The sequence below is a fragment of the Puma concolor genome, chromosome B2 (assembly GCF_028749965.1).
Source record: "Puma concolor isolate L17-30 chromosome B2, mPumCon1.1.hap2, whole genome shotgun sequence".
In the NCBI taxonomy this organism is placed as follows: Eukaryota; Metazoa; Chordata; class Mammalia; order Carnivora; family Felidae; genus Puma; species Puma concolor.
Window position 1 is genome coordinate 66,327,317 of NC_141671.1, and position 25,307 is coordinate 66,352,623.

The 25,307-nt window shown below is 38.0% G+C and overlaps 1 protein-coding gene across 24 annotated transcripts in view; it reads left to right on the top strand.

The window, feature by feature from the left end:
• The window catches only part of RIMS1 (regulating synaptic membrane exocytosis 1), a 493,071-nt gene that overhangs the window by 152,020 nt on the left and 315,744 nt on the right, over nt 1-25,307 (top strand). The gene's annotated exons all lie outside the window — the stretch shown is intronic.

Here is a 25,307-nt window from a genome sequence, read left to right on the forward strand (position 1 = left end):
GATCCCAAAGTGGCAGTTGTCAGTAAAAGGAGGGCAGTTCTGACAGGCACATTTGGATTCTTGGTTGGAGTTTCCAAGCAACATCGAGGGGATACATGGCAATATGTCTGCCTGAAAGAAAACTATCAGAACTACCTCAGTTCTGCCTCCTTTTGCAAAAGAACAGTATTCTTGATTGTGATAACTTTATCACTTCACAGTGTGCATCCTATGACAGCCATGGTTCACAAGCACTAGGAAGGCCTCTATGGCAATATTCAGAGTACGATATGTAACTTCCCTCTTCTACCTTCTAAGCTGCCAATTATCTCAGCCTTCTGCTTAGCTGAAAGGGTCTGGACAGAACATGCTGAAGCCACGTCAAATCTTAAAATAGAAACTTCATTAAGTTTTCTGTTTCAGAATATTTTCTTTTCAAGTACTAGTTTTAAGAGTCAGTTTTGTGGGTGCTAAAATAAAAGAGTAAAATGTAAAAAGGCTGAAAAAAAGTATTTGTATTATGGTACTGGTGGTATAAATTCTAGTTTCAGAGACTAATTAGGTAGAAAGGAGAAATGAGATCTTCAGGTATGGGTTATAGTTCTCTATTTATTTATTTATTTATTTATTTATTTATTTATTTTTCAACGTTTATTTATTTTTGGGACAGAGAGAGACAGAGCATGAACGGGGGAGGGGCAGAGAGAGAGGGAGACACAGAATCGGAAACAGGCTCCAGGCTCTGAGCCATCAGCCCAGAGCCCGACGCGGGGCTTGAACTCCCGGACCGCGAGATCGTGACCTGGCTGAAGTCGGACGCTCAACCGACTGCGCCACCCAGGCTCCCCAATATAGTTCTCTATTTAAAACATTCTTTTAAAAATTAAGTTTGCTGTACCCTAAAATCTTTACGATATCTTTATAATAGGATAAAATACAGAGTTAGGCTTATAACAACTTCTTAGCCTGAAGGGAAATGTTACATAAAGTCTATATTTCTGAAATATCATTGTTCCATTACTTAAATTAAATTATAGTCCTTTTTAAGATAATGTTTGAATCAAAGGAATTACCAAGAAAGAAAGAAATCTTCTCTCTTTATGTTGGCCTTGAATGTAACCTGAATTGTTCTCTCAGGACTTGTCTTATGATCCTCTTGAAGTTAAGGAAGATTGGCCATTAAATTTCCATCTATTGTCCTTTGGTTAAAATAACATATTTGTCAAGACACCTAAAATCTGTGATGATTTATACGCAGTGGTGAAAATGTATGCATGGTCTTAGGCATAGTAATGTTTTAAGTGGGAATGGTGGACAATGGGGCACAAAATAAAAATATCTGTATTTGCTATGTTGTAACAAGAGCTCTTTTGACTCATGGTGTAGGAATCTAGCCCTGCACCAGTGGTTCAGAGGCTCTTGCATCCAAAGTGAAAGAATTTCTCAAGAAACATTTTAAAATAACAAATTCCATTGGTGTATGAGTGCTTTCTTTCCTCTGAAGGCTCTGCCTGTGCTAGGGCTTAGCTAACACAACCTCTTTTGATGTTGTAGCATTCTCCTGAGCCTTATTGTCCTTTAACATCATCCACAGTAAAGTTTTTTACTAATCAGGCACTTTCAACAAAATGTGTCTTAAATGTTGCTTGCTTTCTTTTTTTTTAAATTTTTTTTAATGTTTATTTAGTTTTGAGAGAGAGACAGAGACAGAGCATGAGTGGGAAGGGGCAGAGAGAGAGGGAGACAGAGAATCCGAAGCAGGCTCCATCCAGGCTCTGAGCTGTCAGCACAGAGCCTGACACAGGGCTCGAGCTCATGAACCGTGAGATCATGACCTGAGCTGAAGTCGGATGCTTAACCACTGACTGAGCCACCCAGGTGCCCATTAAACATTGCTTTCTTGAGAGTTATGTGATAAATTTTGTTTGACTGTGTCTATAAGATGTAGGAAACAAAATAAAATATGAAATTAAAAGTTTGAGAAAGAACAAACCTATATAGCAGTGGGTTAATAATATAATGAAGGAAATGGGCCTGGTAGATGAAGTGTTTCATCAACAGCCTACTGGGAAATAGGATTAAATATTAAAATGTTAATGAAAAAGGTTTTATCACGTCAACAGTTATTTTCTTACCTTTAAACTTTAATTATGAGAAACAGGTTGAGAATAGGGAATAATTCATTGCTCATGCCTGAGATTAAGCTACTTGAGGGAGGGAAGGGCCAACAGCAGTCTGTAAGCCCCACCATATATTAACTTGTAGCCCTTGACCTGCTGTCACCGTCTTGCCCAGGTGGAACACAGCAGCCACAGAGGAGTGAGGGTGTGTCTGGAAGCAGGCCTACCCTTGGGCTAAGTCCAGAGAAGACCATCTGGTCTGCAGTGAAGATCAGGTAGGACATAGTACCAGAGAGCAAGATCATGGGGAACACCTCAAACCTACAAGTGCAGGGGATCTAGAATGGGGACAAGCCACTGGGGAAGCAAGAGTATCTGAATCCTGGCAGCCAAGTCTCCATTAAAAGACACCAAAACCAAGGTGTCCTGCCCTGTGAGGAATGGCTTTTTTGTTTTGTCTTTTTTTTTTAATGTGTTTGATGACAAGAGTTTAGAGCTTATAATCTGGGAACTCACCATTTCTGACAATCTGTGATGATTTATACACAGTGGTGAAAATATATGCATGGCAGTGAAGGCAAAGGACTAAAAATTTTTTTATTACAGTCTAGTTCATCTAATTGTAGTCATAAAGCCAAGTTCAAAAGCAACAGGACAGTGAGCATTCTAATAATATTTAGCATAATGTCAGAAAGAAAATGGGAGAAATAAATGTCACTGTGTTACCTTAAGCAGCAAAGAACTGTCCCCAAGATTTCTTAGATCCGTGTAATACTGAGGGACAAAGTAAGGTGGGCAGACAACATAAAAGAAAACATGTTGTTGCCTATTCCCCAAACCCTAACAAGGCCTTGGGTATAGTTTTTTTCTTTGTAGACATATGGCCTTTGTTTGGGAAGAAATAGTAAAGATAACATAGGGAAAAGAGTAAGTACAATAACATTCCTTAGTGCTTTCTTTATTAATTCTTCCTTTCTATTTTTAGGTTATTCTAACACTTCTACAATTTTTTTCCAGGGAAAGCACTTATTTAGTATCATAGGTACAACCTTATATGCATTCACATACGTAAGTCAATATGTAAATATATATGACTCCTATGACAAGTACTTTGCTTACTCGAACCAAGGTACATTTTTCAGTGTCAGGATGAAGAATCTGGCTGAAGGCCTGCTCAGAGATAACAAAGTCTACTTCCCACGACTTAGAGAATCACTTAAAGGAAAAAGGATTTTTTAAGAGCCTAAAAGGTTGAGTAGTGATAAGGAGTTTAGAAACTTCTCAGGGTTTTGCCTGAGTGTAGTTTTGTGCAGTGTGACTTGACTATGTCAGAAATTGCAATATCTAATTTTTTTAAAAAAACTATTTTGATTGAGAAGTCTCAACTCATAATGACTAGGTATCAAATTATTTCCCTTTCACTAAAATCTGCCTCCTCGAGGCTCAGGAAGGTTCTCTTTCCTGCTGTGAAACCGTCTCTCTTAAAGCCATCTTGATCCAATTCTGTCATTTTTCAGTCACTTTCACTTAATAAGAATAAACCGGTGGTAGAAGTGAGATTATCCATCCTCGTTAACGTTTTCATATCTCATTTGATTTCAAGTCCGTTTTTTCCACACAATGCTTTTCCCTTTCTCTTTGATATAGAGCACTTGTGGTCCAGACCTCCAGTGGACAGCATAGGCTTTAGGCTGTGGGGGATGGTCTGCCTCCCACACTTGCTGCCTTCTCTGCTGTTAGTGCTGGGACTTGGTGTTGGGAGAGGGAAAAGACAATCCTCAGGTGGCCTCCAGGATTTGTCTGGCCTCCCTTGATGAGCCGTTACTCCTTCTCTGACACACTGACCAGCTCTGATTTCTCTCTGTGAGGTGGATGTCCAAATGCCTGCCTTCTCTGGGACTTTTGTGGTGGGTTTTTAGAAGATTCTAAGGGAACCTGCATGTATACAGTGTTCCATGTGGGGCATCCAGGAAAGGCTCTATTTAGTCTTATACCTACCTTTCCTTGTCAAACAATGGGAATGCAGTCTGCCAACACTCTTCCTATTGCCTCTTTCTGCAGTGCCAATGGCATCAGGTTCACTTTGAGACAAGAGAAATCACCATTCCCTTGGTGAATGGAAGTATCAGTCTTACTGAGCTTGTAGAAAGGAAATCTAGAAGAAGGGAAGAGAGTAGAGAAGGCCACTGCTATCTCAGCTCAATGGTTCTTCCAAAAGATACCTCTTTCTTGTCCCCAGCCCTCTTTATTATTTCACTCTGACAAAGGCCAGAAATTGGTTTAGCTTCTTTTGTCTTTAAGAGTATGAAGAATAGGAGGTGCTTTGAATATGGCCCAAGAAATTTTAGTTTCTTTTCTTGACAAGGCACCATCTTTGTAATAATCTTGTACTGTTTTGTAAGGGTTGGGAAGAGAAGGAAGAACTTCACATCATCCTTATAGTAATATTGAAAGTTTACTATGTGTTTGGTTGGGGATGGGGGGTACTATACTAAATCATTTTTTAGTTTATTTATTTTGAGAGGCAGGGGGAAGCATGCACATATGAGCAAAAGAGGGGCAAAGAGAGGGAGAGAGAGAATCCCAAGCAGTCTCTGCACTGTCAGCATGGAGCCTGATGTGGGGCTTGAACCCACGAACCATGTGATCATGACCTGAGCCAAAATCAAGAATCAGATTAGCATTTAACCAACTGAGCCATCTAGGTGCCCCTACTAACTCATTTTAAACAGAGGCCTAGAAAAGATAAGTAACTTGTCAAAGGTCACACAGCTGGTAAGTAGCAGAGCCAGAATTTAAATCTGGGCACTCTGGCATTAGAGGCTATGTTCTAACCACTGCCTCACAAAGCTTGAGTGATGCCTAGCCATGGTTTGTGGGATTGTGGAGGCAGGGTCCTGAGACACTGGCTTTGGATCTCAGAAGACAAGCCTGGGAACACTCTTACAGAGAGAATTCCAGGTCATAAGACTGAGAAGCTACAGGACAGTAGTGGTCACTGACCCCAGGGATGGTAAGATCCCAATAAATTTAAATGTACTTTCTGTTCCAATAAAAGCTTATTGAAATAAATTATAATTATTTTAATGCAATCTCCTTTTATAGTCTAATTAGCACTTTATTTTGCAAAGCATTGTATAGTTTAGTGACCATTTAGTTGTTTTTTTAATCTAATGCACCCCAGGTGATCAACAGATCTTTTAGATGGTCAAAGAAGTTTTAAAAAAAATGGTGCTGACGGATTCATTGTGGATCCAAGAAGGGGGAAACAAATGAATACTTTTTATGCACTCTTCATGATATATTATACTTTGATGAAATACCATAATCTGTAGTAAATCTCCTAGAATTCTGCATCTACTTATTGGTAAGACAGTGGTATGCATAATTAAGTTTCAAGTGGTTAAAACTCTGTTGAATTGCTCTCCAGCACAGCTGCATTTTTTCAAACAAAATGCTGGTCTGTCTCACTCAGGATGAAAGTGTAGTCCTTACAACATTAGAGGCATTTGGAGCTCCTCCCATTAGCTACACTATCAGTTGGGAGACTGCTGCCTCAGTAGTACATGTGTGTAGTGGCATGTTTTCCATTGAAGTCAGAGAACCCAGTCTGGGTTGCTTAAGACATACTGCTTAAGAGTGTTTTGCCAAATTCCAGAGAGTCTGATAAAGAAGGACCATAGCGGGGCACCTGGGTGGCTCTCAGTTGGCTAAGCTTCCAACTTGGGCTCAGGTCATAATCTCACACTCTGTGAGTTCCAGCCCCACATCAGTCTCTGTGCTGACAGCTTGGAGCCTGGCGCCTGCTTTGGATTGTGCGTCTCCCTCTCTCACTGCCCCTCCCCCATTCATGCTCTGCCTCTCTGTCTCTCTGTCTCTGCATCTCTCTCAAAAATAAATAAACATTGGGGCACCTGGGTGGCTCAGTCGGTTAAGCGTCCGACTTCGGCTCAGGTCATGATCTCACGGTCCGTGAGTTCAAGCCCCGCGTCGGGCTCTGTGCTGACAGCTCAGAGCCTGGAGCCTGCTTCCGATTCTGTGTCTCCCTCTCTCTCTGCCCTTCCCCCACTCACACTCTGTCTCTTGCTGTTTCTCAAAAATGAATAAATGTTAAAAGAAAAAAAAAAGAAGGACCATAGTAACAGTGAGAAATAGTGACTGAAGTCCCCAAGAGAATCCTGGAAATTTTTACAGCTAGCCTTTTTCTCTACAGACCTACATCCTCTGCTGGGCACTCCTTGATCTGCTTTAACTTCCTTTTAATCTATTAAAAGTAGAAAATATTTATCACTTATATTTCTCTGGAGGGTAAGCATGGTGTACTGTAAAGATTGTAGAGTTTGACATTTGACTGACCTAGATTTTATACTTCAGTTTTGCCATTTGCTGGTTATACCACTTTTTTGTGAATCATTTAATCTCAGTTTCCTTATGTATGAGAGTAATATGCAATTTATTGGGTTTCAGTGAGAACTGAAAAAGATGCTATATGTAAAGCATCTATAATTTTGAATATGTATTATTCTCTTCATTATTGATCAAATCGTTGCTTGACTAATAGTGTGACACATAGTCCTGCATGACATTTTATTTACCCGGGTGTTTGTAAACATACACCCCTCCTGTGAAAAGGGAAACCACAAGGTTGCATCAATAGACTTTGCTTCTGTGGGAATGCCACTGCAATTACAGTAGTTCTGCTCTGTCAGACCAGAGGATAAATGTCATTTAATCCATTTATGATGGACTGCTGGCTGAGGAAACAAGAAAAACTAATCTTATGCTTTTCTTCAAAGATGGCCTCTACTTCCTGAAGAGAATGCTCCAAGTTTAAGTCCAGGAACCAGGGCTCTCTCTAAAAAAGTTTCTTTGAGAATTTAGCATGAAGCCTAATCAGCCTTGGCTTAGGTCTGGTTTCTCTCTCTAAATTGCCCCCAAGCCCTTCATTCCTCATCCTGAGCAGAGACTCTTAAGACTGTACTTCTCTTCCTCCATGGCTCCCACATATGTAATAACAACTCTTGTTCACATGGAAGTCTTTGTACCATAGTCTCTTCTGAGCTGATATGCCAGATATCATATCTATGTTGTATTTCTTTCTGTGTTTATGAAGCTTCTAAGGAAAAAAAAAACAGAGGATTAGTAGACTCTTGGCTTTTTTTGGTTTAATATTTCTTAGTTTCATTCTTTATGAGTCACCTAACTAGCCCATTTCTCGTAGTAATTTGTCACTTTTCAGGCACAGATTTGGATCACTTGCACAATTTGGATGAGAAGAGCAGGAGTCAAGATTAAAATGAGTGAGGGAATCTTGCCATCTACCCAGAATCTTCTTAGCATCTCACTGAAAATTTATGAATTTTGCTCCTAAAGAAAAGCATATGTAATTACTCTCCTAAAGTGTGGTACATTTCATTCCTTTGTTGAAGAACAGTCCTAGAAATCAAGCAAACTCTCATGTCTGGTGTTGGAAGAGAAAAGAACATGAAGAGGTATAAGAAAATAATGCTTCTGAACCAGGAAATAAATTCAGATTTGCAAAAACTTAGAGTAGGACATCAGATCTCACAGCGGTTAATCTATGTGACAAGAATAAGGTTACCATATTCTCAAAATGCAATGAAGCAAGGGTAATTCTGAAAACTAGTCCCCAAATCCTATTTTCTGCGTGATGTAATTGAGAAACTTTTGAGAATTAGGGAATTCACAGAGGTCTTGAGATGTAGTCTTTGTGACGGGTAAGGAGCCACTTCTCTTGCTTTTTAAAATAAGAACAACAGTTGCCATGTAATAAGCATGTGCACTCTCCTAGGTGTTCCTTATATATTATTATATTGAGTTTGCACAACAAGTACATGAAGGAAGTGTTAACCCCATTTTAAAGATGAAGAAACTGAGGCTCAGGGAGGGAATTATCTTGTCCAAAGTCACAGAGTTTGTATTTCTATCAGTGGCCCAAAGTCATTTTCAAAAGTACTATAAAGGGATACTCTTTGCATTATTATGCAAAATTGAAACAGTTGCTGTGATTTTTTTTCTCTTCCAGACTAGCAAGACAGATGACTTTTTCCTGTCATATTTTGACTTTAGAAAGTGAATGAGGGGCGCCTGGGTGGCGCAGTCGGTTGAGCGTCCGACTTCAGCCAGGTCACGATCTCGCGGTCCGTGGGTTCGAGCCCCGCGTCGGGCTCTGGGCTGATGGCTCGGAGCCTGGAGCCTGTTTCCGATTCTGTGTCTCCCTCTCTCTCTGCCCCTCCCCCGTTCATGCTTTGTCTCTCTCTGTTCCAAAAATAAATAAAAAACGTTGAAAAAAAAAATTTAAAAAAAAAAAAAAGAAAGTGAATGAATCTTTTGCCTTTAAGCTTACTTCCATCCTACCAACCTTATGAGCTAGCCTTTGTCCCCTTAATCACAAATGTGATAATTATTTCTAGAATGAAAGGAGGAATTAGAATATTTGTTTGAATTCTTGATTTTAATATTTATGTAATATTTTAAAATTTCCGAAAGGAAAGGTGCCTGGGTGGCTCAGTCGGTTAAGCATCTGACTTCAGCTCAGGTCATGATCTCATGGTTCTCTGTTCCTGGGTTCCGGTCGGACTGTGTGTTTAGAGCCTGCTTCAGATCCTGTGTCTCCCTCTCTCTCTGCCCCTCCCCCACTCACACTCTGTCTTTCTCTGTCTCTCAAAAATAAATTAACATTAAAAAAATTAAAATTTACAAAAGGAGTTGAAGTGGCTTCTAAGTTGAACATAACAGAAAATAAGAAAATTAAGGATAAATAAGCAAATAGATCTTCCAAAATATAGAGTAGATAGTAAAATATGCTTAGGAAAAGCTGATTTATATAGCTAGTTTCTGAAATTATTCTCAGTTTTATGGCAGCTAAAACAAGGAAAATACAATTTATAATCTACGTTACCTTTTCTAATAACCACAAAAGCATGCAAAGTAAACTGTAGATACAGTTTTAAAGCAATACCTAAGATTTTCAAATGCACAAATTCAGGTGTGGCCTCCTAAACTGGTGAGTTGCAATTGGTGCTTAGGTATCATGGTTTGAATTCACTGTTTTATACATCGCTAGCCATATAACCAATAAATAAGCCAAATGTAGGAAATACCATGCCAACAAGATTGCTGAAAATATCATTTAATTGGAGGAGAGTCTTTAGCAGTGCTTGGATACAATAAATTCGGGGTCAGATTCTATGACTTATGGCTGTTATGCAGATAACTCCAGCTATTAGTTATATATATATATATATATATATATATATATATATATATATATATATATATATATATGATATCCAAATGGGGATACTTTTGAGAGAAAAAGAAATAATTATAATTGCACCAAGATAAGAAATGTCAACAGAGACTGTCCCAGAGAAACTGGGAATATGGTCACCCTAGGAAAAAGTACAAGTGGTCATTTGTTTTAGACACCAGCCTCAAGAACAGTTATTGTGACTTTTGAGAACGATACTTTGTCACCCATGCAGAGGTTCACTTAGTATGAGCACAGTTATATGGATGCCTAAAAAATAAATCAAGATTCCTTTACAAATTATTTTTAACCATCTCACGGATTTTTTAAGTATTTATTTGATTGCCCTGAAGTTGGATACTAATTTGTTAGAGAAACCAACCGTTTTCTCTTTTTCAAAATTAAAAAAATCAAACTCTGAACTTGTAAAATTTATAAAGAGGAAAGAATTTTCACAGCATGACACTCTGACCTTGACCCTGATTCCCAAGAGTCACCTTCCCTGTGAGGATTTCTCATTCATCAGCTTTGAAACCCTCAGACTGTCCTCAGAGAAGCTCTGTAAAGGCACACTTCCTTCTTTTAGTGTTGACCCCCATCTTTATCACTTAAACAGAATTTTACAAAAGGCTCAGAGATTATAGATGAATAATGCATGCAAAATGACAAACATCTCGGTAACCTAGTTTACAGAATAAAATTTACTTACCTTCATTTTGGAAGCCCTTCTGGGCTTGGGCTGCTGCCAGGTTCTTGGCACACATCCACCTGACTGAGCCCATCTTGTTCCACCCATGCCTTGCAGGAGAACTTACCCGGGTGTTTACCTTCCTGGAAATCCAGGCAGAGAAGAGGGAGGCACAGAGAGAAACTGGCGCTTCCTTTCCTTCTGCTCACATTTCCTCCTCTTCATTCTGGTTTCTCCCCCAAACATCCCTGAATTATTGACAGCATGACTCTGAATCCATTCAGAGGCTCCTTTCTCTTCTTGCTGAAGGTATTCAGTATTCTACAAGCATACCTTATTAAAAACTTAGCATGAATGTAGGAGACACAAAAGTTGCAGGAAGATCATTCTGCTTCAAATAAATCATGGAAGTAGTACCTTTAATTTGAAAATATTATTAAGATAGTACCAGCTGACCTCCTCTTTAAATATACTAAGTATTGAGGGGCGCCAGGGTGGCTCAGTCAGTTAAGTGTCCAACTCCTCATTTTGGCACAGGTCTTGGTCTCGCTTTGGATAGAGCCCCATGTCAGGCTCTGAGCTGACAGCACAGAGTCTGCTTAAAATTCTCTCTCTTGCTCTCTATCACTCTCTCTTTCTCTCTCAAAATAAATAAACTTAAAAAAACTATGCTAAGTATTGAAAATATTTGCATTATTAAAACTAGCTGTGGGAGAAAACAACCTCTTGACTAGATGTTTAAAGGATTAAAATAGAGCTGTTGATTTATTAATAAGTCATTTTAATAAATTAATAGTAGTAATAAACAGTATTTTCATTCAGGACTACATACCTCTAGTCATAGTCACTTCTCAATTTATTATTTTTAATTCTAAGTTCATTATCTTTGGGGACATCCATATGGCATATTCAGTTGTTTGATATAATATGACATGATTCCATTAGGTTTTATCATGCAAAGTATAAATTTTATAATTTTATATAACTAACATGCTTCCATGTCAGTTTTTAAATTCTTTCTAAGTCATGTTGCCTTAGATTTGTTAACTGCTATGTATTAAAAGCTAATTTATCAATTGAATAAAGTATAAGAAAGAACAGTTAAACATAAATAATGCCTGCTACTATCTAATTTGAGGCCTTAATAATTCATGCTGTGATCACACGAAGATGCTTGTTACTGGTAGTCCCTATGTAAGCTCTGAGCACATAGACTGAATTCAGATTTCATTCATTAAACAATCAATAAAAATTCCTTTTGAATTACTTGACATCTTTGAGTTAGAAAAGTTCATATCAAAATCTGGATTTCCAGTTTTTCTGAAAATTGGACCTGTCAAATTTCTTATGGGCTAGAACTTATGGGCATCCTCAGGGATGCTTTTACAGTATCTTTCTGGCTTTGACATGTGTTTAAGTCTTCAACCCCTGATGTAGATACTTCCTAATCCAGTGCACCGTACACTCGGCCTCCAGGTTAAACTTCTAAGTGCATTACAGTAAATCCGCCACACCCCCGTTACAAAACTTTCATGTCTCCATCTGTGGAATCTGTGATTTGGACTTCAAGGCCTTCTCACTTTATATTCTGATATTCACCCAGAACAATGGAACAACAGGTCCCATTTTTCTGGGCAAGTGGGGGCTACTTGTTACCAGATCACACCTTGTGCCTTTCCACTTCTTCACTTTCTGATGCTTTTCTTCTTCCTCAAATTTCTTCTTGTCCATATTCATGTATTTTTTTAGATCCAGTTAAAAAGTTGTGTCTTAATGATATCTTCCTAGAACAGTCAAGACAGATAGTGATTTTTCCCTCCTCTACACTTACCAATTTGTTGACTTTCAAATTGCTCAATGCATACCACTTTATGTTGAAACTATGAGTGATCACAGACTTATCTCAATTACCAGGTAGGTTCTAAATCTTGTTCAGTTTGAATCCCACATACACTTGGCATAATTCCTTATACTTCTTTGACACTCAGTAATTATTTGTTGAATAATTATTTGTTGAATGAGAAAATTTTCTTCTTTGTTTCAATATTCTTTATGTAACTAATATCCTCTGAGACACAGATGTTATTTATATTTGCATTTTCATTAGGTAGATGATAGATGTGTGTATTTAAAATATTGATTTTTGTGAGGTATGTGATTATTTAGAGCTCTAGAGCCTTTTGTGTAATCAAATATTTGACCTTCCTGTTTAATCTTTTTTTCCCCAGTAATTACCATGATGTAGCTTAGTTTTTTATAGCTCTCACCTACCAAAATAATTCAGAAGGAATTATGGAATACCAATGATACATCTTTCTTGACATTATAACAGTATCATGTTCAAATTACAAGAAAAACTGTTGCTCCTAAACTATAATGTAGTGTGAAATTTTAGGTTAACAGGAATCAGTGTGAAACTTGACTGGGAATTTGTGGTTCATAGAAATGTTTTAAGATATTATAACAATTTTTAAAATATTCCTTTGGGTTGTACAGTATTTTAGAATAGTCATTGCTCATTGTTACTAATTCAAAAGTATGTGTTTACATTTAGAATATGTTTCATACAGCATATATTGCCAACTTTTGAGTCCATTGATAGATTCCTCCATTTTGTTTCATGTAGTAAGCGCTCACTTAGCAGTTGTATGTTCTCTTGGTTCTGACTTCTGATCCTCTTCTCACTTTGCTTCTCTTTTTTCCCAAATTGTCCTGGGAATCTCCCTGTTCTTCCCTATTTTTAGTGGTGGTGAAGGGAGAGTATGGAGACCACCATTGGCCCCTGGGCCTTCCACTAGATGTCCTCTAATGTTGGCTCAGCATCTCAGAATAATTGCCTGCAAAATGAAAAATAGCTGCCAATGTTGGTCAGCTGTGTATATTCATAAAGTTCAAGTAAATTAGTTCTCTTTTAATATTATAAATCTGTTACAAATGATTCTAGAAAAGATTTACAACATAATAACATTTTAATTTTTCCCCTGGAGGGAATTTTTAATTGTTTTTATAGAGAGAAACAATTGCATTTTCATAAATATATTCATTTTCAATGTGCACAAATATAATTATTCAGCACAGCTATGTCAGCAAGAGCTATAGGGATAACTTTTGCTTGACCTTTAACCAGAATGGAAAAGTAAACATTTTATGTTGGCTCTTTAAATCTTTCAGCGAACTGTTGCAATGGAAGAATCGCCTGCAATGAGTAAATGGCATTCAAACTTTTGCAAGATCTAATAAGACTCTTTGAAAATGTTCATAATTTTTTTATCACGGACTTAGGTTTTTTTTCTGTTCATTTCTTAATACTTCTTATTTTATTGAGGGGAAGTAAGGAGTAATAAGGTGACTGAGTAGGACAATTCTGTCCTGTGACAGAATTCATGGCTGTGAGCCAGCCTGTTCCAAATAGTAGTCCTGCTTGTTTGGTTATTTTTTCATTTATCTATGTTTACATGTAACAAACTGCTTGTATGCTAATAGTCGTTTTATTACTTCCTCCCTCCTTCCCCAGGAAGTAGTCATTCCCCCCTTCCTTCAGGACTGCTCTCCACTTCTGACAAAGCAGGCCTCAGAAGTCAGAGAAGGCCCTCACTCAAGGAAATACAAGGCTGGGAGTCGAAAATTATGGCCCTGGCTGAAGTAGTAAAAAGGAGGAAATATGGGAGGGACAGCAGTGGTATTTGTGACAATACCTGAAACAACAAATGAAAAATCGTGTAGCCTAATCTGAACTAAGGAAGTACAAAGCATGTTAAAAACTGGAGTGGTAATGTTAAGGAGAGCAGGACCTTAGGCATATCTTCAGGCTCTGAAAGAACTGATGAGTGTTGTCAGCTAATAACAGGGCTCAAAGACTAGGTAAAATAGGTAAGGTAGTCTGTATGTAATAGATAAGAGGAAGGACCTTCCATATGTGGTGATGTCTCATTGGAGGCAGGTGACTCGCCTTTGCTCTAGGTCAAAGGCTACATTTCATAATGGGCTATGTATGTGATTTGGCCATTGACTACTAATTAGAATGTCATCTAGTTGTTAGTTTGTGCTAGTTTTATTTATAAGAACTAAAATCTGTTTCAGTTTTCTGGGGCTGCCATAAACAAAGTTCTGGAGGCTGGGCGACTTAAACAGAATTATTTTCTAACAGTTATGGAGGCTAGGATCACAGTTACAGATCAAAGTGCTGAGAGGTTTGGTTCCTTTTGAGGACCATGAGAAAATAATCTGTTCCTGGCCTCTTCCTTGGCTTATAGATGGCTGTCTTCTCCCTGTCTCTGTATTGTCTTCCCTCTTTGCACATGGCCGTATCCAAACTGCCTCTTTTTATAAGAACACCAGTCATACTGGGATTGTAACCCTCATGGCTATATTTTAATGTAATCAGCTCTGTAAAGCCCCTATCTCCACTTATGGTCTCATTCAGAGGTGCTGGGGGTTAGGACTTCAGCATGTGAACTATGAGGGACATAGTTCAGCACATAACACTCTGCCCTTTTGCCTCCCAAAATTCATATCCTTCTCACAAGAAAAATACATTCACCTCCATCCCAACAGCCTCCAAAGTCTTCAGTCATTCCAGTGTCAACTCTAAGTCCATAATCTCACCTAAATCTGATCTAAACCAGATACAAGTGAGTGTCCAGGTATGACTCCTCCTGAAGCTGAATTCCTCTCCAGCTGTCTCTTCCCCTCTTGGACTCTACCCATCCTGAATTTCTTTTTGTTCCCTGAAATACACATCTTGGCCACATGTTGGCCCTTGCCCAGTGTAGTCACTCTTCCCAGTGCACTCTTCCTCATTCTCTTCTTGTAGTGTTTTTTTTTTTTCTTCTATTCATCCATTAAGCAGATGCCTACATGGCATTTCCTTTCATATGACCTGCTTACATTTCTTTCAGGGTCCCTCCTGCTTGCTTGCTCCTTTAGGGACCCTGCTTTCCTCTGTGATGCCCATATCACAGTCTATTCCAAGTAACTTGTTAAATGCTCTTCCCACTCTTTAAGACAGGAAACTAAGAGAGAAAAGTTCCCCCAGACATTTGACTTGTCACCACTATAGCCCTGCAAAGGTAACAGGGACATAGAAAGAAGTTCGTAAATTAAAGAGGCACCGAGGGAGGGAAGGAGAGGAGAAGTGAGAGGGAAAGGGAAAGAGAAAGAAGGTTTATGTGGAGGGACGGAGATGAGCCCACTTGATAGAAAGTTTTGAAAGAAGGCTTTGACAATGTGGTACTCATCACACCTAGGTGTGCCATGTTGTTCAAGTGATTTAACCTCAATGGGCTTTGTCTGACAATAGAGCTAGACTTTAATTTTCTTCCTCTGTTGTAATGCAATAAAACATTTTTTTTCAGAAGCTGAGAGTGGGTTTGAGATGATTGGGGTGAACTGGGCTCGGAAGGACCATCTAGGAGCCTCTTGCATAAATACAGGTGTGAGGTTCTATTTGAAAGAGTTAAAAATGATGAATTTGGTTTGGAGATATGGTTTAGACATTCAACACCTGCATTATGTTCCTGTTTGTATCAGCGTATGCCTTTTGGAGACAAACATGTGCTTGCTATAATATAGACATGGTATATACCATCTTATACCATAGTCACCTCTTTAAGAACATAATCATTGTTATTCATGTTCAATGTATAGGAGAGAGCAATGGTATGAAGATAATTTATTTGAAGTCTATTTAAAACCTCTATTTTTGTTGTTAATTGTTAATCTGAATTAATCTGAATTATGCTGAAATAATTACTCATTAATCATCTGTGATTAGAGAACACACCACAGTCAGAAGGTCCAGGAAAAGTCTTCTGTAGATTAACAGGGAGGAGAAAGAGAATTGTTTGGAGCTGAACAGGTCTTACTCCAAACCCAAGCCTGACAGTGATTTTGTGGCGCTTAATGGGCACCACACTTTTGCCAAAGTTCATCTCTTATCTGCTCTCGGGATTACCAGCGAGTTGGCAGAAAGAATTATTTTTTTGTGTTATTACATCGTAATATCCCATTGAGATCTTCTGAAGACTTATATGAAAGAATAATTCTGCCTAATTTTGTTAGTAGGAATTGCAAGAGATTTCTAAAAAATAAACCCTTTTAAATGTCAAATTTTTAAAAAGTGACTATTGTAATTTTACTTTTGAGAAGTACTGTATTTTAGAAATACTTAGTTGTTTCTTCCTCTCCTAGAGAAAAGAACACATGGAATGCTAAATACAGTACATGTAAAAATAACAGCAACAATTTATTGATTCCTATGCTAATCCTTTATCAAGGATTTTGCCTGTTACCTCATTTAATCCCTATAATAACTCTATGAGGAAGATTCAGTTATTACCTCCATTTTACAGGTGAGAGTTTCTGTAAGACACAGAAATGTTCTATGACTTTCCCTTGACCATGTACCTGGTAATTGATGGAGCTGAGATTCCAATCTAGGCTGTCTGGAAACTATGCTTTTAACTAAACATGCTTACAGTAGTTGCTAAATAATCATTTAATGAAAAGGAATCAGAAATTTTGTCAAGAGAGAAACAATAGAATTAGAAACTGAGGAAAGGAATGTTGAATACTGATAATACAACTGAATTTATCTTGTGTTGGAAATACTCCAAGATTATGTACAGGGAGAAGCAAATTTTCTGTTCCATTCAACTCATTCTCAAGGGTGGTTGTATATATGCAAGTAGAGGGAGGAACTCAGGATTACACTAAGGGTTTAGACAACTTCCTTTCTGGGATATTTAGGTGCAGTTTAGAGACACGCAAGTGTAATAAATGATTCATCATTATCTTGTAACATATTTATAGATTTCAGTGTTCCCTTTAAATCTGTAGTTAGCCAAGATAAAAGTATTGGTTTCTTTAATTCTATTTAGTGCTTTCCAGGTAAATCCTCGGCAGATTGAGCCTATTATATATCTGTGACTTAATGAAATATCTCCTTGCATTTAACTGACTGTAAACCTTGGAGGCTTCTTTTTAAGGTCATTCAGTATTATAATTACTCCTATACTTGAATCTAAGCCAGTAACCAAGTTTGTTTTGACATCATGCATTTTCAGAGTTTTTCTATTAACTATACTTAGCTTTATCCACTCGACCAACCCAGATATGAGTCCAGCTATTTATAACTATTTAGATCCTTCTTCTCTTTGTTTTCATTATAATCTTTCTGTATGCTCAGAAGCAAATTGTGTTGTTTCGCCAAGCCTGTTTTCTCTTCTATAAAAGGGAGATAATAATAGTTCCTATATCTTAGAACTATGTGAATATTAAACAAGACTATACATTTGTATCTGTAGCTTAAACCTCTTTCCTGATATCTAAAACCCATAAATAATTGCTTATTCAACATCTTTACTCAGGTATCTGGTAGGCACCTCAAACTTAACATGACCTAGACACTACTCTTGAAGTCTTTCTCTCAAATAAGCTCCTTCCCTGACTTTCTAATCTCTGTAATTTACCCACTTCCTCAGGTCACAAATTTAGGACTCACCCTTGAATCTTATTTATTCATACCTTGCGGCCAGTCCATCAGCAAATTCTGTGAACTGTACCTTCAGAATAAGTCCTAAATCTTACCATTTTCAATACCTTCCTTGCTCTCATCCTATTCAAGCCACCATCCCCCTTACCAGAGCAATTGCAATAACTTCCTAGCTGGTCTCACTGCCCCTACTGTTCACCCTATAAGTATTTTTCCCCTCCCAACAGCAGCCAGAGTGATTCTGTAAATCTTTCAATTAGATGAGCTCTCCCCTGCTTAAAATTCTTCAGCCAGTTCCTAAATCAAAAACGTAAGAAACAAGTGTTGGTGAGGATGTGGAGAAAAAGGAACCCTCATGCACTGTTGGTGGGAATATGAACTGGTGAAACTACTGTGGAAAACAATATGGGGCTTCCTCAAAAAGTTAAAAACAGAACTACCCTACTATCTGGCAAGCATACTACTGCTCCATCCGTTCCATTGGCTCCATCCATTCCACTACTGCTCCATTTGGGGGTAAATACCCCCAAAATACAAAAACACTAATTCAAAGAAAGACATGCACCCCAATGTTTATAGCAGCATTATTTACAATAGCCAAATTATGGAAGCAGCCCAAGTGTCCATTGGCTGGCTGGCTGGCTGGATGAATGGATAAAGAAGATGTGGCATATATATACTGGAATATTATTCAGCCATAAAAAGAATGAAATCTTGCCATTTGCAAGGACACGGATAGAACTAGAGAATATTATACTGGGTGAAACAAGTCATAAAAAGACAAATAGCATACAATTTCACTCATATGTGGAATTTAAGAAACAAAACAAATGAGCAAAGGAAAAGAGAGAGAGAGAGAGAGAAACAAGCCAAAAAACAGACTCTTTACTGCAGAGAACAAATTGATGGTTACCGGAGGGGAGGTAAGTGGGAGACTGGATGAAATAGGTGATGGGGATTAAGGAGTACACTTGTTGTGATGAGCACTGGGTGTTGTATGAAAGTGAATAACTATACTGTACACCTGAAACTAATATAATATGTTAACTATATTGGAATTAAAATAAAAAAATAAAAATGATTTCATAGACTAGAATGGTGGTTGTGAGGTATATGGGAGAGGAAGAAACAGAGTGATAAAGGTAAAAAGTTACTGATTTTCAGATATAAGAAGAATAAGTGCTGGTGATTTTATGTAGACATAGTGAGTAAAATTAGAAATGCACTGTTGTAGGGGCGCCTGGGTGGCGCAGTCGGTTAAGCGTCCGACTTCAGCCAGGTCACGATCTCGCGGTCCGTGAGTTCGAGCCCCACGTCGGGCTCTGGGCTGATGGCTCAGAGCCTGGAGCCTGTTTCCGATTCTGTGTCTCCCTCTCTCTCTGCCCCTCGCCCATTCATGCTCTGTCTCTCTCTGTCCCAAAAATAAATAAACGTTGAAAAAAAAAAAAAAAAAAGAAATGCACTGTTGTAAACTAGAAAGTAAACTAAGAGTAGATCTTAAGCCATCTCATCATTAATAAATAAATAAACAAACAAACACAAAAAGAAAGCAAAAAAACAGAGTTAACTATGTGATGTGATGGGTGTATTAATGATCTTGATCTTGGTAATCATTCCACAATGAAACATGTATGTCAAATGAACACTGTATGCTATAAATGTATGCAGTCATACCAGTCAATTATTTTTTAATAAAGTTAAAAATATTAAAAATTAAAAAGATGCTTTAGCCAATTCCCATCCCACTAAGAATAAAGTACAATTTTATTTTATGCAATTTATCATAAATGATACCACCTTACAGCATCTGGTCCTGGCCTTATATTCATCTTTATCTGCCTTGTTAATGTTTCCTCTGCCCACTGGCCCCTTGCTGTTACTCACTTACATCAAACTCATTCCTGCCTTAGTGCCTTTGTAGTTGCTATTCTTTCCACCTAGGATATTTTCCCTTAGATATTTGCATGACTTGCTTCCTTACTTTATTTACATCTCTGTTCAAATTTATTTTCTCAAGGAGGGGCTGGGCCAGCTCATTTTAGTATAATTTATATAAAATATCCCTCCCTCATCCCTAATGCTACACATTAGAAAAATCAGAACTTGTTGTCTTCCTTATTATATATACCTATATATTTCTCATAAAAGCTTCATTGTTAGGTCAATATTTATATTTCTGAGATGGGGTAACTGAGGGTTAGACAGATTGATAACTTGCACAGAATGGCATGATCATTAGAAGTTCAGAGTTAGCCCAAACTCTTGTTTCTGTGTCCAGTGATCATGCAGTAGAAGGTGATTTAAATGAAAGGTCACCATTCTTTTAATAGCAAGAGTTAATTTAGCTAGTATTAGTTCTGGGCAAGTGCTTCTTCTTTCAAACTTTTTTTTTTTTTTTTTTTTTTTTTTTATTTATTTTTGGGACAGAGAGAGACAGAGCATGAACGGGGGAGGGGCAGAGAGAGAGGGAGACACAGAATCGGAAACAGGCTCCAGGCTCTGAGCCATCAGCCCAGAGCCCGACGCGGGGCTCGAACTCACGGACCGTGAGATCGTGACCTGGCTGAAGTCGGACGCTTAACCGACTGCGCCACCCAGGCGCCCCGTGCTTCTTCTTTTAGTGCACAATGTTCATGCCTGGAAGAAGATTGAACACCCCAGAGGGCAGGGGACCATTTTTTGATCCATGGTATCTAACATACTAGAACCAGACATGTTCTTACATTCAGCATTATTCTGTGCTTCCTCCATTTCCCAAATCACTGCCAAGATATTAGCTTCAACTCTTTTGTCTTTTGACCTTTGTAGGTAGATCTTTTAAAAATAATTTTAAGTCTAAATGGTACAGCTGATTGTTATACAAGCTGATTTGAAACCATTTTGCTCATAAAAATTCACCACACTTAAGCATTAGTAGATGAAGTCTTTCCTTTATTCTTAGGTACTAAGTATGGGACTGCTAGAATTGTCCTCAAAGGCAGAAGGCAGGTGTGAGAAAGAAAGCAGATATCAGTAAGGCTGGCAGAAGTGAAAGGATTGGGGGGGGGGGAGCAGTAAATGAGAGAGAAACTGGAGAGAATGAAAAGATTGAACAGAAATGGCCAGATCTGCAAGTGTCATCAGTGATGAACAAGAAGAGGCAAAGCCTGCAACAAATTTATGAGGTGGCGTGCACCATTGGGAATGCTGAAAGGAACTGAACTGAAACAACCAGAGGTAGAAGAAAGCTCCAGAAATAATTACAAATATAGAGAGTGGTCCAGCCTGTAGGATATGGTGAAGTGTTTGGGAATAATGCAGTTAATGAGGTACAGTAGAGGTTAGCAATGGTTGTAACAGCTCAGGAAGTAAATGTAATTTTGTCATGTTGTGGAGGCAGGAATTTAACACTATACTGAGTTGGGGGAGAAATGAGAAATTATACCTAATTTTCCCTGCTGCTGATTTTACTGCTGTAAGAGATGCCAGTGGCACCTAGGTGCTCTGCTGCTGTTAAGGCTGGTGTGGTGGAGGAATTTGGAACACAACAGATTCTGTGGTGCCAAAAGGAGGAAGTGCAGAGGGCGAAGACAGGAAGGTCCTGAACAGTCAGGCAGCCCCAAAACCATAGCTCACCTGCCACATTCTCTGAGGACTCTGGTGATTTGTTGAGCCTGTGAGGACAGACTAAAACATGCTTGTGGAAAAAATCAGATTGAGATTATTTGAGAGGCTATAATTCTGCACATTAGTGCTGTGGCAAAGGCAAAACGAAATATATATGTTCCAGGATTTTTCAAAAAGGCAAAAAAAATTTTTTGGCTTATGGAAACCAATGCTTTTTTTCCCGAGCACATGCATCCATACAGCCCACCTTGTGATCAGCACCCTAGAATCTTCATTCTCCCTGATGTCCCCAAGAGAAGAAGCTATCTTCAAGTATCTCAGAAGCTTCTCACAGTATGTTGGAGCATGGGGCCAGTCACATGATTTCTAGTTTTCACTAGTAAGCTGAGGCATGGGATTAAAAAGTTTATCCTAGAGCAGCCAGAATCTGTCCTCACCATCCAGTCTTTCTTGTTTTGTGTTTTTGGATCTATGATTGGTTTAATGTGTGTGTGTGTGTGTGTGTGTGTGTGTGTGTGTGTGTGTGTGTGTGTGTTTGTGTGTGTCTTGGGACATAGCAGGGGGTTGCAGATATGGTGCTCAGAATAACTATGTGAATTGTGGCTCCCTGGAAAATATGTACTGCATTTCAATATTGTTTTCAAAAGATTTGGTGTAAATTTTAATCTGACATGTTCCTTTTGTTTATCATACCTTCCCATTTCCTCCTTTAGCACTTTGCATATTTTATATCTCCTTTAGCACTCCTCTTATATTAATTTTTTATTCAGTTGATATACTTGAATACTCACTATGTACTAATAAACAAGTTTCTAGGTACTGAGAATATAATGGTGAGCAAGATAGTTTGTTAAAATTTACATACATAGATAATTCTTGGATCACTTTATAAAATAGATTGAAATCTGCCATTTAAAAATAGATAAAATGGAAAAGCATATAAATTACTTTTAATATAATATTTTTATTCATTAGCACTTATTAATCTATGTTTATGAATGAGATAATGGTATCAGCCCTAAGGGATTTTTAGTTAATCAGGAGAAAGGCATTATAATAAATAATTTCTACAAAATATAACTGTGTAATGAAGACTGTGCCTGTCTTGCACCCTTATATTTTCAGGACTTCATCATAAAAACAGAAAAGGCGCTCCTCAAGAGAAAAATCAGATTTTTTGTTACCAGCAAAATCGAGTTTTAGAACTTGTGCTGTACATAAGAAACATCCAGGGAGCATTTTCAAGATACTCATTCATGAACCTCTCACCTGAACCACTTACTGCATCAGATCTTTGAAGGGTAGATCTTAGTTTTTGTATTTCTAAGTGTTCTTCACTGAATTTATTGCTAAGCCTGAGTTACGAAGGACTGAATTTGAGAGGAGTTCTATGGTGCGTGCCAAGTGGCTTTGATGAAGGTCTTGTTTACATCCCTTTCAGTAATGATTTAGATCAGGAGTCAGCAACTGTGGCCCATGGGCCAAACCCAGCCTACCACCTATCCTTACATGGCTTGTGAAGCTAGAGTGGCTTTTACATTTTAAAAGATAGAATAAAATCAAACGAAAAATAATACTTTGTAATACATGAAAATTAGATGAAACTTAGATTTCAATGTCTACAAATAAAATTATATTGGATCACAGTTCCCCTCATTCATTTTTTATTGTCTATGGCTACTTTCCCACTCCAAGAGCAAAGTTGAATAGCCAAGACAGAGACTATATGGCTTGCAAACCTTAAATATTTACTGTCTTGCCCTGTACAGAAAATTTTGCCTACTCCTATAATGGGAAGAGAATATTCATTACATATTTCACAAGATATGAATCTGGGAGATATAGTAAGTTAGAGAAGAAAAATGTTCTTGTCACTATGGAGAAATGGGCCAAATCAAGTAAGATAAGATACAGTAGGTATGATAGGAAGGTCCTACTTGTTGGCCTAAATAAGACAACCACACAATTATGAGCAATTTAGCTTTTTGGACATGTAAAAATGACAGGAGATTTTAGTTGACAGTAAATTCAAATAGATGTCAATCCTGTATGATTCTGACCACTAATAATCTAATGTGAGATGGACCTGTATGTAGAAGTATGGCATATAAAATAAAGAATGCTAAGATTACACCTAAATAATTCATTTCAGTTTGGGGTGGCCTACTTTCAGAATGGAATAGATATCTGAAGTATTTTCAGGGGGAGCTATTAGGATGGTGAAGGGATACAAAATCATGCCAAGTGATAAATTATTTAGTCTGAGGAAAAGAAGACTCTGAGGGGACATCCTCAAATATTTGGATGAATATCATGTGGGAAAAGGAATAGGTTTATTCTGTGTGAGCCAAAGGGGTAAAGTGGTTATGGAGATGGAGAGTGCAGGCCTATTAGGTTTAATATAAATAAGGCATTCACACTATGTGTTCAGATATGGACTTTTATCCCTTGTAAGGTTCCTTTACCCCTCTGGAAGGTGTGGACAGAGTCTGGAAGAATTCTGAGTCAGGATATTATTGGTGGGATTTGAGGATTAGAAGGGAAATTAAATTCCATGTAGGATCTCTCTCAATGCTAAGTATCACAGAGAATAATTCCACTATGTCATGCATGTATTTTGATATTCCTTGTGCCTTCATTGGACATTGACTATTTGCAGAACATTCTGTTTATAATTTTGAAGGCTACAAAGGGAATCCATGATGTGAATTGGTGAGACAAAGGAACTTTGCAAACAAGACAGAAACACATAAAACATCAGGATGAATGATATATAAACTGAAATTCTGTTGCTGTTCAAACAGGGTGGGATCAGTGGAGACTTCAGGAAGGAAGTGGACTCTGAACAGAGCTTTGAAGATTGGTTTTAATTTGAATAGGCTCTGGTATAAACACAGAGGCTGTAGGTAATGGAGCCAACATGAGCAAATGAGCAAATATCAGTTTGGGGTGCGGGGTAAGGTAGAAGATATGTATGGTAGAGAGAGAGCAGTAGTGCTTACTGAACAACATTCATCCATTATTCATTTAACACTTAAGGAGCACCTACTATGGGAAACCATAGTGCAGTGCAAGAGGTTAGAAGGATGAATAATGATTCCTGCCTTCAAGGGGCTCCCAGCCCAGAAACAGGAAAATCAATGTCAACATCCTCTCTATAGTAGCTTAATTCTTGTGTGACTTAGCTAGAAGATGAGTTAGGGGAAATTTCTTGGATTAACTTCCTTCAGTTTAGAAAACTAACCAACCATCATTTAACGAATATTTATTGAACTTCTGCATTGTTCTAGCTCCTTGAGAAAGATCAGTGAACAGAACAGACAGAGAGCCCTCCTGCTGACCAGAACATAAGCTAAACACATCTTTTTGTTATTCCCAGGTCCTTCAAGAAACATAAAACGTTATTTATTGTTTTACACATTTTAAGAGGGCAAAATCAATAAAGAAATATCTTCTTTAGCTTTCAGAAGGATATTTAGAGCCCTGTCTGTGAAGAAAACACTGTGAAATACACAGCAGTGTCTCTTTAAACCTATGCTCTTTCTTGAGCAGCATTTGTATTTTTGTCATCCATCCCATTTTGTTTTTGTTTTTGTTTTTTTAGCACCTGCAAAATTTAAACTGGAAATTTCATCCTTTGTGTCTCAGCTCTTGTCACTCTAAACGTCTCTTGTTGTGCGAATCAGTATTGGCTCTTCATACAAATAAAATGCAAATCATATCCTTGCCAGAGCTAAACACTTATCTCAATGAAATCAGAACAAATACTTGAAGGTTAAAACTGAGATTCATTGCTTAGCAGAATAAAGAGAAAAACACTGAATGCAACATGAATTTTCCACTGAGATGAATTCCAAATACAAGCCAAAAGCTCAGTAGAGATAAAAATACTTTTCATGCCAAATGATGGATTTTGATATCTAGAGCCAGATATCAGACTTATTTCTCAGCTATTTTTTCTTTCACATGAAATTTAATATTAAGCATCTGATGGCCTCTCACTATTGAAAAATGGCGTATTAAGTTTCAGAAAGTAAAGCAAGTTAACTCTGGTGTCCAGGTCAAATGACTATCCAAAAAAATGTGGCTTGTCTGGTCACCAAACAGAACCTAGAATTCTACCCAGTAGTGAGTGCTGAGTGGCCTTGT